Genomic DNA, 18,763 nt, shown 5'->3' on the forward strand with positions numbered 1-18,763 from the left:
CAGACTTTTCTCTCTCACATCCTTGCTATGGGATCCAAAGCAGTTTGAGTTCTCTAGGATGACTTAATGAGAGATGAGAACTTTGGTAGAGTATCAATAGAACAATTTAACAAACACTTATTGCATGCTTGTTCTTTGTAAGGCCACGTGTCGTTCTTCTCTACTTTTAGTTACCATTTGTTTCCTAATTATTGCAACTGAAGTTATTTCCTTGCAGGAACATGGGCTTGTATTGAAAATATGGTGGTATATAGCCTTAGTCCACATATATTTCCACAGTGATATTCCTACATGGACATTTTATCACTAAATTAACATAGAACACTCAGTATCTTGCTCTGAATCCTTGTCAGGAAAAAGTCTATGTTTTCCAAGAGTTTGGGTGGGTGGTGGGTGAAATACTCAGGATTTTAGGAACTCATTGTAACCTAATCACTCTCTTCTTGTTTTAAAACCTCTGTGCACAGTGGCATATGAATCAGTTCTCATGGCAACCTTCATCTTATACTACACTTAAAATTCCTGACATGAAGGACATGATGTGGTTTAGGATGTTCACATCTCTGAGTTAATGTTATGTGGCCAGGGGACAGGGTCAATGACCTACTTGTCTGTTTTCCATTCCCATTAGAGCACCCAGAGGCTAATATCCTTTGATTCCCTTCAGACCTAAGTCAAACACCTAGGACATGGCCGCTGGTGCAATATGTGCTCCTTCAAGGAGTTGCCTCTACTGCATATGTCAGTCATTCCTATTTAAAAAAGGAATTGTTGTGAAGTACAAGGAAACATTTCACAGAGCATCTATTTATTACATCTCTCATCGGACTATCTTCACATCTACATATGGCCATTTGAGCAAGCACCCTCAGGCCAAACACATCCTCACCATTCCCCCTATTCAGGTTCATATTTTTCCTTGACTAGAACATTCATTCTAATCAGTTTCATGATTCAGTTTTTTTTTGTCTGTGTCAGGCTTCCCCACTGATGTAGTTGTATGCAGCCTCAATACCAAATTACTTAGCAGCAGATGTGGAAGTTTTCATGATGGGTCCTGGTCTCTTGCTTGCTCTTATTTCCAGGATCTTAAACCTTCCTGAGCTGAGGGAGTTTTCATGCGTGCCTGTGAAAACCAAGCACTCACTCCTTTTATTCCTCTCTGCAAGTCCTTCTCCACCTTGCTTGTGCTTTACCCTTCCTACTTGCTTTATGTTAGTGTCAACTGAATGCAACATTTTTAGGCCTTCTCTGCCTAATTCATCACACTGCTGGAGTTCCCCTAACATTGGATGGCTTTATTGCACTTGTTTGCACAGACCTGAGTAATCTGTCTGTCTGTCTGCCTGCCTGCCTGCCTGCCTGCCTGTCTGTCTGTCTGTCTCCCAGCGATGAGGGACAGCCGCTGTTCCCCATGTAATATATGTGTAGTTCATTGCTTTCCTCTGTGCATTGCTCTATCCGCAGCACCCACAGCAGTGCCTGCCTGGTGATTCATGAGTGATCTACAGTAGATGACAGACATCTGAATTAATGAAAGAAGAAATACTGCCTCGAGGTGAGATTAAGCTCTGTTTTTATTTATAACGACTTTCAACTAAATTGTGAGGACAGAGGTCAGTAGGTGAGTCTGGGTGTTCCTCAAAAGGCTTAAGCAGAGCAGACGCTTGGGTCCAGCGTTTGTGCATAGGATGAGTGAAGCTCTGGAAAGAGCGGAAACAAGAGAAGAAGCAGGCGTCTGGGGCCTGCCCTTCTTTCGGTTAGGTTGAGCGGGTTGCACGCAGCCCGCACATCTGCCTGGTGCTCCTCTCACTGTGGTGAGGGGTAGCGCGGGGGGCGTGGCCTCAGCGGGCAGGGGCGGAACTTCCTGTCCGGCTGGGGAACGCCCACCGCGCCAGGCGGAAGCGCGGCTTCCAGCCTGGATCCGGGAGCTCTGAGTGGAGGTGAGTTCGGAGCCCGAGCCCGAGCCCCAGCGTCGGTCCCGGGCGCTCGCCGTCGCCTCTGAGTGGACGCTTCGGGGCGTGCTGTCGCCTCGCGCCAAGGGACCAGAGGCCGGGTAGGGACTGGCGAGGCGGCGCTCCCTGCGCGGGTGGAGCGGGAGCTCGGGACCCCGGGCGTGGGGAAGCGGCCGGGACTGGGACACTGAGGGGGGCGGGCCGCGGAGCCGCCGGGACGGCGTGAGGGGCCCCGGGGGAGGAGAGGCCCCGGGACGGGGTGGCGGTGACACGGGGCGGAGAGGCGTCTTCGAGGACCGGAGTCCTGGATGGGGGTGTGTCCCGCGTCCCGGCGGCGTGTCCGAGGGTGGCCGGCCGCGGCCAGGGTTGGTCTCCGAAGGCAGAGTCTGGAGGGGGGCCGGTCTGCAGAAGGACGTCTTGATCTAACGGAGATCAGAGAGGCGATCCGACACGGGTTGGATGCTGAGCTCCATTGAATCCATTTGCAACGAAGGCTCCCCCCCCCGCCCCCCGTGTGGATTTCGGGAAGATATTTTACATTTCTAAGGACAACTTGATTCTTCATCCACAGGCCACTCAGGGCTGCCTTTCTTTGTCAGACGGGTAGTTTTAAAAGCTCTCATGTAGACCAGCATGCCAACCAAAGTTTTTCCTTATGGACTAACTATCTTGCTGAGTTTAGGTTGTCAGATTTTCTTTGTCATGGATTGTGATCATCTGGAGAAAACTAGTGCTGTCAGCGTTTGTCGTGATATTGCTCCTTGTTTTTGTGCCCTGCGTTGCAGAACATTTTTAGATGTTCAGTGAATTGGATTTCTATCTCAAATTAGGAACTACAGCAAGCCATGATACTGTCATTGGTGGAAGGTTGATAGCTAACGATTATCTTGCTTGCTTTGAGTGTCCCTGTTGTCATTTGTTAGGGTTTTTATTTTTAAATTTTCTTTCCTTTTTTTTTTTTTGGGTCCGGTCGTGGGCCTGCGCACTGTCCCTCAGCTGTTCAGCTCAAGGCTAGCGCTCTACCACTTGAGCCACAGCGCCACTTCAGGCTTTTTTCTTTATGTGGTGCTGAGGAATCGAACCCAGGGCCTCATGCATGCAAGGCAAGCGCTCTACCACTGAGCCCAAATTTCTTAATTTCTACAGGTAACTTGTGATGGTATGATTCATACTCTTTCAAATAAACAAGGACATTTTATATCCTTTGGTGTCCTGGTATTTTGGTAGCTTATTTTCACTTCTTGATGGCCTTGAAGATCTGTGCTCGAGATACAGAGTTTCAGTGTGTAGTAGCACAATGGTAGTGGCAAGTGTAAAATAGTGCCTAATCACCAGCAGCCCTTCAACATGTAAATAAGCATATTGAGGGATGTTTTCAAATTATATAGTCTCTAAGGTTATTGAATTAACCACTGTGATGTTTCTTTTTGTTTGTTGTTGTTGGTACAAGACTTTGTGCTTGAGGACCTTTTGCTTGTTAGGCTTTTGTTTGAGCCATGCTTCCAGTCCCCTGTTTTTTTTTAATTTAATTGCTTTTCCAATAAGGCCTTTGATTTTTGCCTAGGCAACCTCAGATAGTGATCGTCCACCACACGTAGTTTATTTGTTGAGATGGGGTGGTGATAACTTTTTGCCTAGGCTGGCCTTGACTCTTGATACTTTTGTTCTCTGCATCTCTAGTAGTTGGCATGCACCATCACATCTGGCCAGTCTCATTTTATTAAATACACAATAATGTTTCTCTGATAGGATTTTTACTTTAACAACACAATCTTGGATTCAAACCTATATTTTAGGCAGGTGCAGTTGGCCCTTGATTGTAATCCTAGCTACTCAGGAGGCTGAGACTTGAGGGTCAAGGTTCAAAGCAGCCTAGGCAGTAAAGTCCAAAGATTCTATCTCCAGTTAACCAGCAAAAGCTGGAATGGAGATGTGGCTCCAATAGTGGAGAACCAGCTGTGAACAAAACAAAACAAAACAAACAAACAAAAAAAGGCCAAGCAGGGCTTGGAAGGTGGCTCAGTGGTAGAGTGCTTGTCTTGAATGCATGAGGTCCTGGGTTCGATTCCCCATACCGCATAAGCAGAAAAAGCCGGAAATGGTGCTGTGGCTCAAATGGCAGAGTGCTTGCCTTGAGCTGAAGAGCTGAGGGACAGCAACCAGGCCCAAAGTTCAGGCCCCATGACAGACCAAAAAAAAAAAAAAAAGCCAAGCAAGTGTGTGAGTCCCTGAGTTCAAGTTCACACATCCATGCATTCCAAAAGTATATTCTTCCCTCTTTTCCTGTGTGTGTGCGTGCGTGCGTGCACGTTTTTCACCAATTTCAGTTTTCTGGTGGTTTATTGGAGATTAAGAGTCTTGTGGACTTTCCTGCCCAGGCTGACTTTGAGCCACGATCCTCAGATCTCAGCCTCCTGAGTAGCTAGGATTACAGGCTGAGCCACTGGCGCCCAGCCTGCAGTTGTTTTTTTGACAGAAGAACCTGACAGCTTATGCCAGTCTTCAGCTTTAATTCATGCCTTCAAGTCTTCAGGCTTTAGTTCATGGTAGCAGACGTGCTCATGGTTGAAACAGAAGGGCACTTCCCTTCAGTGTATCTGAAGGGTATCTGAATGGTATGTTTGAAATTTGATTGGCCTGGTTTTGGAAAATCTTTGGAATGTTTGTTCTTTGTTCTAGTTGTTGAGTAAATTTCTTAGCTTTACTTTAGATACATTTTTTTTAATATTGTAGGATTCAGTTGTCTGTTACAGTTTAACAGAACCAACAATAGCAATTTTATATTTGGTACAACAAATTACTATTTGCATGAATGGATTCCGTTTCTTTTTATTTCTACTGCAATGTAGAAATAATTGCATTCTGCATAGAAGAACTTCCAGTGAAAACCAAAACACTGTTCATACACACACAGTAAAATGTTTGCATTTTCTTAGCTACAGTTTGTAAGGTAGCAAACAAGTTGCTATATTGAGTGATTTGAGTTCATAGCCTTTGGTGATCTATTTTGTTATAAAATACATTTTTACTTATATGCATATCCTACTTAGAAAGTCATTCCTTGCCACTTGCTAGAATCAGAAAAATTGGATATAGCTGAGAAATAGTTTTTGGATAGAGAGATAGCAAACAGCCAGCTAGGATGGCTGAGGGAGTCTCTTCTTGTTCTTTTTTTGTTGTTGTTAGTCACGGGGCTTGAACTCCGCCTGGACGCTGTCCCTCAGCTCTTCAGCTTAAGGCTAGCACTCTTTCACTTGAGCCACAAAACTACTTCTGGCCTTTTCTGCTTATGTGGTGCTGAGGAATCGAACCTAGGGCCTCATGCATGCAAGGCAAGCACTCTGCCACTGAGCCATCTTCCCAGCCCAGGAGTCTCTTCTTTTGTAGTCACTTTCTGTCTTTTTTTCCCTCTGCCAAGTCAGTCCCTTTCTTTCATAGTGACTAAGATGGCCTAGGCATCAGAATAACTCAAAAGGGAATCAGAGCAGATAAACAAGACTGCAGTCCTGGCCATTATGCTGAACCCACCAGTCTCTAGACATTTTCTTGCTCCTAAGCAGGGATTTGTGATTACGAACTTCTTGTTTAGATTGTTATTGCTTTAAAAATAGTTTTAGAGCTAAATCATACCTTTCTCTTGCAGTTATACAGATGGACTCTACCCAGTTTTAAAGTGAGACATCACATTAAATTATTCACAAACTTGAATAATTGTGGCAGGATACACTTCACAATTATAAATAATATAGAAAATACATTGTGATTTCTTTTTAGATTCTGAGGCAACAAACAATTAGATAAAACATTTGGTGAGAGCTAGGGAAAGTTGACCATTACTAGATACGCATGGCAAGGGTAGGAACTATTCACTGTGGTTGTAAGAGTATTTTAGGACTGAGGTGGATTAGAATTGCCAACTCCTGGTAATAATACACCAGACTTTTAGTTAGTTTCAGTGTAGTTTAAAAATATCCTACACATATATGCTACTTTTTGCCTGCAGTCGCTGGGAAGAAATGTGTCTCTAACTTCCATGAGAATGCCCTGGGAGAGCCTCTTTAAGGTGAAGTTTATGTGACAGTTAGGGAGAGGGACTGCAATAGGAATCACTTCTTTCAGCACTGATGTTTTCATCAGAGGTGGTGAATGGTGAAAACATGATAGCAACACAAGACTGAGTACTAGGGATGTTGTACCTGACTGAACTTGGAGAGTCAAAGCTGGGAAGGAAGCACAGGCAGTGGGAGGGGATCCCCAACCAAATTTTACTTTCTAAAACTAAGGACTATACAGATTGTATCAAACCCAACTCCTGTGTTTCAAAACTAAGTGACTGTTTCATAGTGAATAGATAAAATTGCAAATAATGTATATTCTGTTACATTTCATCCTATATGTGTTTTAGAAGTTCAGTGTTTCAGCCTGTGGAGCTATATTTTGGTGTCAGTTTTGTTACTTATTTACCTATGTCTTGTGCATTCATTACTTATTCCTGAAAGCTTGTGTTGAGTCAGGGCCTATAGTGGACTGATCATGGTGACTCATGATCATAGTGAGCTGATAATATTGCTAGTTTGTAGTTTGAGACTCGTATCTCCAACTAACCACCAAAAAACCAGAAGTGGAGCTGTGGCTCAAGTGGTAGAGTGCTAGCCTTGAGCTGAAAAGCACAGGGACAGTGCCCAGGTCCAGAGTTCAAGCCTCACGACTGACAAAAACCAAAACAAAAAATAACAGCAATAAGATCCAATCAACGCTTATTTAAAATGCTACAATATATTTTAAAGAAGTTACAAGGTGCAGCCATCTACTAAACTTTACTTGACAAAGAAAAGACATTAGTTTAACTTTCACTATGTTGGTGATTAGCCAGAGTTCTCCAGAATAATAGAATTAATATATTCGGCATATGTGTCCTTAAAAAACATTTTAAGATATTAGTTCATTCAATTAAGGAAAATATGCAACATTTTGCAATGTCCAGCATGCTGAAAATTCAAGTAGCAGTTGATTCTGTAGTCTTGATGCAGAATCCTTTCATTTCTGAAAAATAAGAGCTTTTGCTCATTATACCTGCAACTGATTAGATGAGTCCTACTGATATTACCTACATTATTAACCTTCTGTAGATATTAACCACATGTGCAAAAGTACACTTAAGGCAAAATAAACTTTTCACACCTAAACTACTGTTTGATTAAATAACTGGGTGAGGTCAAATAGCCATGTTGATATGAAACTAATCTAGAGTATTTTAAATACCTTTGGTATATTATACAAAGGTGTGACATGCAAAGTATTGCATAGTGATTAGGAAACAGGAAACTGAATATTCAGTCCTTGCCATTCTTTGAAATTTATTTTCTCTTACTTGTGCTATTAATGCTTTACATTTAAAAAGTCTTAAGTCATTTAAAATGTTCAAGTTTTCCCACTGTTTATACTATATATGTATCTATGTATATATATATATATATCACATCAAATATTCTTAGAGCTAGGAATTAGTTTGGGGCTTATTTAGTCTTAATTCCCCTCATTTATGTTTAGATACTAGTTCCAGAAGGATGAGTGATTTGCCCAGGTAACACAGCTAATAAAGAACCAAGATTAGACCCCTCAATCTCTTGATTTCCAGTTCACAGAGTCTTCTCTGGTACCAGAGTGGTTGTAGTTAAGTGAAGCCAGTCTTGGTGGGCAAGCTTTCTAAGGAAAAGATGACTTTGAGTCTCCTTTTAAAGTAGTATAAGTGGATACATAAGAAAAAGGAGGTTGCTGGGCACTGGTGGCTCAGGCCTGTAATCTTAGCTACTCAGGAGGCTGAGATCTGAGGATCATAGTTCAAAGCCAGCTGGGGGAGGAAAGTCAGAGAGACTCTTACCTCCAATTAACCACCAGAAAACCGGAAGTGGTGCTGTGGCTCAAGTGGTAGAGCGCTAGTCCTGAGCTGGAGAACTCAGGGACAGTGCCCAGGCTCGCTTTTTTTCTTTCTTTCTCTCTCTCTCTCGCTCACTCGCTCGTTCGCTTACACGCGCGCGCACACACACACACACACACACACACACACAAAACAAAGTGGTGATACTCACTGTCATGTAGGGAGGATGAGTAGAAGGAAGTAGGATGTGAGATGTCCACATGGATGACATATGCTCTGAGACACACAGTGCTACTCATGAAGCCTAGAACAATTTTGGAAGTAAATATAGGCTACCCACAAGATGGTTTACAGGGGATATTCCCATAGACCTTAAGGACAGAGAATGCAAGGACCAAGAGAAGTTATCTCAGGTTAAGGTAGAGAAACACAGTGCTGATAAACTCAAGAGCTCTGTGTGTAACATAGGTTAGGAATTTGGAAGCCCTCTCAGAACTTCCCAGATTCTTGAGGGCATTGTAAGAGCTAAGTAGTTCCCCAAGTTTAGAAAGTTGCCAGATTTCAGGTGTGAATTTTGGCTGAATTCTGGTTATGATAGTGCCATTTGATGATCAATTGCAGTCTCACAACAGTTAAGAGAGATGTTGGGTAAGTTATATATAAAGCCCTTCAGCATTCTGCCTTACTGGCAAAATTAGCATCATATACCCACTGCACATAGTCTTTGTAGGAACCAGTGATTTCCCTCCTATAGCTAGCCTGAAGTATGTGATTAATACAGGGTAAAGTGTGGAGTGACTGGTAGACCTAATCTCAAGGTAACATTATATAAGTTATATATACTTTAAAGCAAAGTAAACTCAAAGAATTAATAAGTGGCTTAATATACATAGGTTATATGTTTATTTTTTCTTTGACTTTTATTAGCATACATTTGTTACACAAGGAGAAGTTTCATTGTGACATTTTTATTTCTATAGTGTGAACAATATACCCTATCAGCTTCACTCCCTCTGTTACTCTTATCCCTGAGTTTACTTTTTTACTTTTTACTTCAGATCCATCCTCCTTCCCTCACTTCCTTTCTTCTCCCTTCCCCTCTCCTCTCCTTCCTATCGCCCTTCCTTCTTCCCTCCCTCCCTCCCTTCTTCCCTCCCTCCCTCCCTCCCTCCCTCCCTTCATCTAAGAGAGCATGTTTCTTTTTCTATAGGAGTTCAGAAGAGGAGGAAGAATAATGGAAGAAACAGGAAACAGGACCTTTGACAAACAGGTACAGCTACTTCTTGGGTTTTCCCTTCTCCAGATCCGTAACTAATCACCACACACACACACACACACACACACACACACACACACACACACTCATATGTACATAATTGCCCTCCCCATATAGACATACACATATGCACATACATATACTTGCATTGCTTGTTTAAATATACTCTTAAGTGTGTGCATGCGTATGTGTGCACATGCACACGCGCATGCACGTGTGTGTGTGTGTGTGTGTGTGTGTGTATTTTATTTTTGCCTGTCCTGGGGCTTGAACTCTTGGCCTGAGTGCTGTCCCGAGCTTCTTTTTGCTCAAGGTGAGCACTCTACCACTTGAACTACAGCACAATTTCCAGTTTTTTTTTTTTTTAGTAGTTTAATGGAGATAAGAGTCTCATGGAGTTTACTGCCCAGGCTGGCTTTGAACAAGAATCCTCAGATCTCAGCCTCCTGAGTAGCTAGGATTATAGGCATGAGTCATTGGTGCCCGGCTTAAATATACTCTTTCTGAAGTATTTCTCACCCCTTATTTGTGGTTTACTATCTTCCAACTTGCCATTAGAGAAATGCTTCTAATTTACATGTTGTCAAGTTATGAGGTTTCCCAGGGAACTTGTTTTTCTTTTTCAGAATAGTAATACATGTTATTGAATGAAATTTTCCTGCAAAGGAAAAAAGTCACCAGTGAACATGTCCCTCTGGTTGGAAATGTTGTTAAGATGGCTCATACTTATTGTCCATATATTACATGCCCAGCAGTACTAGGTATTTAGAATCCTGTCAAATGCTCACAACAATTCTTGTAGAAGGTAGATATTTGGACAGACCAAGTTCTTTGCCTCAGTTGCTACTACCATAATACCTAAAATACTTTTTAGAGTTTGCAGCATACATGCTGATTCTAGATTTTCATTTGTGCACTTTTAGAAGTTGTATTCCCTTGTTTTAGTTTATGTGTCCCACTTCAAACTTTTGTTAAATCAGTCTGTTTATTATTGATCAGGATTTTTCAGGGATGGCACTGTAATGTGGCACCCAGTGTAGTTGAAAGTAGTATGTGCTTTGGAAATAACCTCTGCCTGGATAAGAACAATAGCGCAGGAGAGGTGGCAGTTAATGTTGGAAGCTAGTCACATAAAAATTCATTTCTGTTGGAATGCAAGGCTGGAACATTTCTCATATTACAGCATGCTGCAGGGCAGGGCTAGAATCCAAGCTTTGATTAAAATCACCCCAAACTCTTTTTTTCTTTGCTTTACAACCACAAGTTATTGCCAGCTGAAAGGGATAATGGAGGGTAATGATGAATTCATTTCCATCTGCTGCAGATTTTTTTTTTAAGACCGTCTTATACTTTCTAAACCTAGATAAAAAGGCCACTTTGAAATGGGAGTAAATTAATGGCTACCAAGTAAGTAGTTATTAGATTTCTGCCCTAGAAGCTTGCCCAGGTGGTGCTGATGGCTGTTGCTGCTGATTAACTGTTCATAGTTCCTCCTGGGGATGAGAGTAGGGGGTGGGGATGAGGAGGAGAGTGTGAGTAGGGAGAGTGGGGATGAGGGTGGGGAAGTGTAGATATGGGGAGGAGATTGAGGGTAGGGGTAGAGGAGATCGGGATGTCATAAGAACTCAAGAATTGCGTCTTTCCTTTGCTGTTTTTATTCTTAGGTTTTAGATATAGAGGAATGGATTTTTAAAAAAATGTTGTCAAATGCATCAATTTCTGTCAAAGTCATATATCAAGACTCCAGGTTGCACACTAAAAAAGGTTCCATTTTTATTTTTGCTTAACTATATTGGTGTACCAACGGAGGGCCTTCTGCTTGCTAGGCAGCTGCTCTGCTACTTGAGTCATGCCCAAGCCTCTTTTTGCTTTACTTATTTTTGATACGGTTTTGCATTTTTGCTCAGGGCTGGCTTCCAAAGGCAGTCCCCCTTCCTGTGCCTTTCAGTGGTTGGGATGACAAATGTGTTCCAAGTAAGTGTGTACTTATTTGTTGGCATGAGAGTCTCTCTAACATCATCAGGGTTGGCCTTGAACCATTGATTTCCATCTTCTGAGCAGGGGAGATAACAACCATAAGCTACTGTACTTGTCTAATATGTGCAGTTTTTTTATTTGTAGTTTTGAAAAAGGGCGAATGTATATTGAACTTTTGGGGTTACCTGCAGTAGACCCTTATTTTACTCATTGGAACCTGAGAGAACCAAGCTCTTTTGAATTGCTTATATTGCTAATACATTGTCACACAGTTGCCATATCCCACAGCAGTCATACCATTTGGGGGTATAGGTTGATGGTTTTTAATTTTTTTTGACTGTACTGATTAACTCTCCCCATTGTCTCTTATGGTCATTTTAGCAACAGTGTATCATAGAAATATGTTATTAGTCCCTTAATACTATACCTGATTATTAGCAGTTAGAGTGCTGGGCTCAATTAAGTACAGTAGAAATCACCTTTACACTAATAATTTTTTGATGATTTAATTTGTGGCTGCTGATGGTTTTCAGGCTATTGTATTTGCTGAATACTGTATGATGGAATTAACTACTCCCTCAAGAAATAGGTAACTAAAACAGAATTTCTTTTTTTTTTTTTTTAACATTTTAAACATTATTTATTTATTTATTATTGTGAAAATACCATATAGAGGGGTTACATGGGCAAGGTAATGAGTACATTTCTTATCAAGCATTGTTGCCTCCTCCTTTGTTTCCCCTTCCCATCCCCTCCATGCCCCCCCCCCCATGATACCCTCCCACGTGCCAAAGTTATAAAGTTCATTTTTCGACATAACGTCTTATATATCTCATTGTTGGAATGGGTCCACCTTCCCCACAACAAATTATACCAACATCAAATACAGTGAAAACAGGGGTTATACCATGGGGGAGGGACATACAAAGCAACAAAGAAATATCTTATAAATATGTTCGAAACAATAGCAAGAAAGAAAAAACATTTGAGTCCTTATCTTGGGGTTCATTTTGCCTAACATAAATTCCATAAAACGGAATTTCTTTAACCACTGTTTTGGTAGTTTTTTTTTTTTTTTGTCGGTTGTGGGGCTTGAACTCTGGGCTTGGGCGCTGTCCCTGTGCTTTTCAGCTCAAGGTGAGCACTCTGTCGCTTGAGCCACAGCCCCATTTCTGGTTTTCTAGTAATTTATTGGAGATAAGAGTCTCCTGGACTTTCCTGCCCTGGCTGGCTTTGGACTGTGATCCTCGGATCTCAGCCTCCTGAGTAGCTAGGATTACAGGCATGAACCACTGGTGCCCAGCTTGTTAAGGTACTTTTTGATGTTTCTGTTGGCATCTTGTAAAAAAAAAAACTTAAGATAAAAAAGTATAAGGTAACTAACAATTATTAAATATTTACTCTGTGCTAATCACTGTGCTAAGTGTTTTACATGTGTTATGTCTAATTTAATCTTCACTCGAATCCTATTAAGGGCCATTATGCCAATTTTGCAGAGACAGAAATGGAGGGTTATAGAGGCTAAATAGCTTGCCCAAGTTACACACTAATTATTAGAGCTGAGATTTGAATCCAGCCAACCTGACTTCAGGGACTCAGTTTTTTACTGACTCTGGTACTCATCAAACTGATCCTTCTGTTTTATGTATAATAGTCTTATGTGTGAGTTCCACTCACTCTCCTGGGTCATTTTCTATTAGAATCTGTGTATATGTGCAGGATTTTCCATTCCCATTGTAATTAAAATTTCTTCTTAAGTTTTAGTGCTTGCCAGTTGGTCTCTTGCAAAACATTTGTAGCTTTTAGCATTCCTATTCCAGATAAGAAGACCATGTCATCTTGGTGATTATAGAAAATTCACCTTATGTTATTATATGTTGTTTTCACCAAGTATAGTCAGAAAAATAGAGAATTGAAAGAAAATTTTAATACAGAATTTAAATGCTGGTATACCTATTTCACAACTAGTTGCTGTGGAGAAAAACTCAGTCCTGTCAGGCTATAAATCTGCCTATTCAGGAGGCAGACACTGTATTTGAACTTAGGGCCTTTCACTGGCTATGTAAGTGTTCTACCACTCCACCCATTCCTCTAGTTCTTTTCCTTTTTTGAGACTCCTTTTTTGTGGTCTCATGTTTTTGTCTGGGTTAGGCTGGTCTTCAGTGCTCCTAACTTGTGCCTCCTTCTTAGCTTGGATGACAGGTACACATATTACACCTAACTTTTTAACCAATGGAGATGGAATCTTACAACCTCTCCCCCCCTCCAGGCTAGTCTCGAACCATGACCCTTCTGATCTCTACCACCAGAGTAGTTGGGATTACAGATATGAGCCACTGCACCCTGCCTTAGAGAGTAAAAACTACTTTCTAAATGTATTCAAAATAAACTGAATGTCAAATATGTCCCTCACAGATTATAACATCACCCTCACCTCCACCCAAAACTTATAATTACTTTGACTAGTGGTACAGAGGACTACCTACAACTTAAGTGTTTCTTCCCAGTTACCATTGTTTCACACGTATCAGCTATATGATGATTTGCTTTTTAGTTTTATCCCTCTGTGAGACATTATATCAGGTGGTCTCTTGGGATGGTCGCTTTTCTGTCTCTCTGTATTGGGCCTCAAGTTTTGACAGTTTTTACCCTATTTGTACAAGGCCATAGTCCTTCCCCATTCCGCCCCATGAGCCGAATAAAAAATAAGCACTTTGTGCTTTTTTTTTTTGAAGTATTTCTGCCTTGTAACATTTATTATATTGCATTTCTGGCTTTGCCATATATTTTTAAAAAGATTTAAATTGTATTCAGTACAGTACAGCTTTTTTTTTTTTTTTTTTGGTGCCAGTCCTGGGGCTTGAACTTAGGGCCTGGGTCCTGTCCTTGAACTTTACTGCTTGAGCCACAGCTCTACCTCCAGCCTTTTTTTCTTTTTCTTTTGTAGTTAGTTGAGAGTCTCACAGACTTTCCTGCCTGGGCTGGCTTCAAATCATGACTTTTTTTTTTTTTTGTCGGTTGTGGGGTTTGAACTCTGGGCCTGAGTGCTGACCTCAGCTCTTCAGCTCAAGGCTAGTGCCCTAACACTGGAGCCACAGCGCCATTTCCAGTTTTCTGGTGGTTTATTGGAGATAAGAGTTTCATGGACTTTCCTGCCTGGGCTCGCTTTGAACCGCGATCTTCAGATCTCAGCTTCCTGAGTAGCTAGGATTACAGGTGTAAGCCACTGGCACCCAGCTTCAAATCATGATCTTTAGATCTGTTTTCTGCGTAGCAAGGATTATAGGAATGAGCCACTGGTGTCCGGCCCAGTAGAGCATTTTTTAGGTGATCAGCCCCCAGCCAGAATGAAGCCACATTGTCACTTGCTTGCTTAGTGTATTTGCCATTTAACCTGAGAGGTGAGGAATGTGGAGATGCCTTTGGGTATAATTTACTCTAGTGTGCCCATTGCTAGTAACTGTCAAACCTCTTCCATTGAGAGTCATAAGAAATACACATTTGTTTGAAAGAGAAGCTCTAAATGGCTTCCAGATATTTAAACGTTCCCCTTCCTGGAGCCTTGTACCCAACTGCCTTGTTGAAGAAAACTCTGAGAACCCATCTGGGCCTTGAACTCAGGGTCTTTTGCTGGTACTTAGCTTTTTCACTCATGACCACTCTTTCATTTCAGCTACATCTCAATATAGCCTTTTTCCCTGGTTAATTAGAGGTAAAGGGTCTCTCAACTGCCTGGTCTGGCTTCAAACAGCAAACCTCAGATCTCAGCCTCCTGAATAGCTAAGATTAAAGGCATGATTCACTGGCACCTGGCTTGAGAATGAGTCTTTTAACCAGCCTCTAAATATTGTTTTCCTTTGTACTTTATTCTAAGGTAATCAGGCTTTCTGAATTGCTTGCTCAGTGTCTGGTGTGCCAGGCCACAAGCTCAGGTCGGAGCTAGAACTCTAAGAAGATTTATGGCATGAAGGCTACAATTACCATGAACATGTCAAGACTTATTTGTATTGGAATCTCTGCAAAGTTTGTTCTGAGGACATAGCATCTTAAAGAAGATTTAAAAAAGATGATATCCCTACTTAGTTTTCTACAAGTGAGTTTTTAAAAAACGTGTTTCTGGAAGTATGTTAGGCTTAAAAATACAACTTTAAAAAATGTCTGTTAGAGTTTTCTTTCATAGGCTTAGTTCTTTTTTTTTCTTTGAACAAAAAAATTATTTGCCCCTCAGAATGATGTGTGTGCTGTTTTTTCATTTAGCAGTAACTTTTAGGGGAACATCCAGAAGCAGAAAATCATGTGAGAGCAGTGATTTTTATGGTCTTGTTTCCATATAATCTGTACTATATTACCTACATAAGCTATTTTGCTTGCTTACTAAATATTCCTAAAGATAGCATTTTAGTTGAAATGGTGCTTAAACGACATTTTTTTGATTAATGTTAATGTTAGGTACTAGTTTTGTAGCAGGTGGTGTTAATTTGGTGTTTTTGGCTGTAGTGCTCCTCAGTGCTGATAGAAGAGATGAGCATTGGAAGGGAAACAATGGCATGCTTTGTGAGCAGTGATGTTGGGTAAGGACTAAGTATATTCATTTGCACAGCCAGTATAAACTCCAGATTGATATTTCTGTGCCTTTCCCTTAAGTGGCCCATGTGACTTGGTGAATATCACTGACTTGATCTTCAAGTCTTGCAAACCACATAACTTGTCCATGAAATCAAGCAGCTGTTTCAAAGGACTCATTGTAAGTCAATTGAATTTTTCTTTCTTTGGGCCATTGCAATGAATAGAAGATTGTGTAATTTTTGTGTGGATATTGAGACTTTTCCCCCTCTCTCCCTTCCTTTCTTTTTCTTCCTTCCTTCCGCCTTTAAAAAAGTGAGTTTCAGTGCTAAGATTTCTGCAGTGTTTTTTTTTTAAAGTAGAAAACTTAAAAAAAATGTTATTATAAAGGTGATGTACAGAGGGGTTACTGTTTCATGAATCAGTTGCAGTTTTTTTTTATTGATCTTCTTTACACAATCCCTGCCATTACCAGTTAGCTTTTGGCTGAAGCTAATCAGCTCTTTCATTTTTATAAAACCAAACCCTCTGTGATATTTGGTGACTGTTTTTCAGAGATGGCAATCAACATCTGAAATTGTGACTTCTGCATCATTTTAGATCTGGTCATCATTCATCTAGAATAAATCTAAGTTTGTGAAGCACCTATGAGAGGCACATGGATTTGGATGCCTACAATGTGTTCAACACATTTTCTATTCAAATTGCTCGAAAGCTTTATTTCTTTTGCAGCAAAAGAAATAAAATTGAGTAGAACCTTAGTATATCAATAGCCTTCAATTATTGTGAAATGCTTTTCTTTTCTTTTTCTTTCTTTTTTTTTTTTTTTGTCGGTTATGGGGCTTGAACTCTGGGCCTGGGCACTATCCCTCAGCTCTTCAGCTCAAGGTGAGCGCTCTACGGCTTGAGTCACAGTACCACTTCTGGTTTTCCAGTGGTTAATTGGAGATAAGAGTCTCACGGACTTTACTGCCTGGGCTGGCTTTGACTGTGATCCTCAGATCTCAGCCTCCTGAGTAGCTAGGATTACAGGCGTGAGCCACCAGCGCCCTGCTTGTGAAATGCTTTTCTGATGAAGCTGGTTTGTTTCAATATTGGGAATTTCAACATTATTATTATTATTTTGTCAGTTGTGGGGCTTGAACTCTAGGCCTGAGTGCTGTCTCTCAGCTCTTCAGCTCAAGGTTAGTGCTCTACCACTTGAGCCACAGCACCACTTCCGGTTTTCTGAGCAGTTTATTGGAGATAAGAGTCTCATGGACTTTCCTGCCCAGACTGTCTTTGAACCATGATTCTCAGATCTCAGCCTCCTGAGTAGCTAGGATTATAGGCATGAGCCACCGGTGCCCAGCTTCAGCATTATTTTCTAGTGAGAAATACTAGTGTCTTTTAAGTATTGCATAGTTTATCATTTTATGTATACACAAACATGTGGAATCATGAATTAAAGTTCCACATGTAATGACATGTAAAATACTGAGAGATTATTTCACAGGTAGTAGATCTCAAATTCAGTTAACAGTGTATACTATATGCCTGTAATGGTTAAGGAACCATGTTTGAGACTGGGTATAGTTTATAACCAGTTGTAATTTCTTATCTCTTATCCACAAAAACCCTACAGCCTTTAGTTGCTAAGTGTAAGTATTGAAGTGGTTCAGATAAGAGAGATATTATCACAGGACAAAAATGTTTGTGAAACTTTATGACAAGTTGACCTGGGGCTGGATAGGATTTGGAGGCACAGAAGTGAAGTTCCTGGAATAACAAGTAGAGGGAGCAGGAGAGAAGGTGCAGAATTGCAGAATGTGTTTTAGGGTCCAGTTTGGTTTAGTACGTGGGGAAAAAAGATAAATAGTGGGGCACATAGAACATAGAATACCCTCCTGAGAAAATGTGAAAGATTTATGAAATAGTGAAGTGATTGATTCATTCATCTGATAACCAGTTGAATATCAATTAGGTGCCAGGTATCAACTAGGCAGAAGAGAGCACAGGCCTGGAGGGAACTAAACTTCCATGTTTAAGTCCTGATTTGCTGCTTAATAGCTGAGTAACCTCTAAGTTTCAAATGTTCATTGATAAGTTTGTCTGTTTTCAAATCACTAAGTCATTGAGTTTTATGAAAATTTTGGATGTCCAAGGTCTAAGAAACTTTTCTAAGAACTTCCTGTTTTGGTTATTGACCATATGATTTGTAAGCAATTATGTAATCATCGCTAACAGACATTTTAGTATTCACATAGAAGTATTTCAGCAGAGGGATTAGAGGTGCAGCTTAGTGGTAGCACTAAGCTTACATACACGAGCTTTTGAAAATGTAGGATTGATTTAACTAAATAAATCAACTAAGTTGATTTATTTGGATACTGTTAAGTTTAACTTTAATTAATTAATTGATTGTAAGTCTTAGGGCCTGAACTCTGGGCCTGGGTGCTCTCCCTCAGCTCTTCAGCTTAAGGCTAGCAGTCTACCACTTGAGCCACAGTGCCACTTGCGGTCTTTTCTGCTTATGTGGTGTTGAGGAAAGCAACAAAGGGCCTCATTCATGAAAGGCAAGCACTTTACCACTGAGCCACCTTCCCAGCCCATAAGTTAAATTTAAATATAAGTTAAGTTGAGCATTTTTAGTTTATAATTTAAGTAAGTTGAAATGAAAAAAACCAAAAGCATTCCAGAATTCCTCTGAATATCCTTGTACCCATGTCTGAGGCTAATAGGATAACCTTCAGGGTTTTTGTTTGGCAACGCTGTATAACAATGTGGAGTGAGGAATGGCTGTTGCAAAGGCGAGGTAGAGAGCTGTTGGTTATTGCTATTCATTTTTAAAATCAGAAATGAGTTAGAAAGCATGAGGGTTAGGCAGAATTACAGCCTTCACAGCTCAGTTTAAACAGAGGAGAGATGGATCCCTGATAGACCTTGAGAGTCAACTTTTAATGTGATATTCATAAGTTAAACCTCATAGGAACTTGTATTTATGTGGCCAAAGTGTAGGGGGAATACTACTGTGGTTTTGATCTTGGGTTGATGGTATATGATATTTGAATACCCCATCACTACCTTTTTGTTTCCAGTATTATGTATTACTATAATTTGCCTTTTGGTCTCTGA

Source organism: Dipodomys ordii, unplaced genomic scaffold (genome assembly GCF_000151885.1).
Source record: "Dipodomys ordii isolate 6190 unplaced genomic scaffold, Dord_2.0 Scaffold26, whole genome shotgun sequence".
NCBI classification, from domain to species: domain Eukaryota; kingdom Metazoa; phylum Chordata; class Mammalia; order Rodentia; family Heteromyidae; genus Dipodomys; species Dipodomys ordii.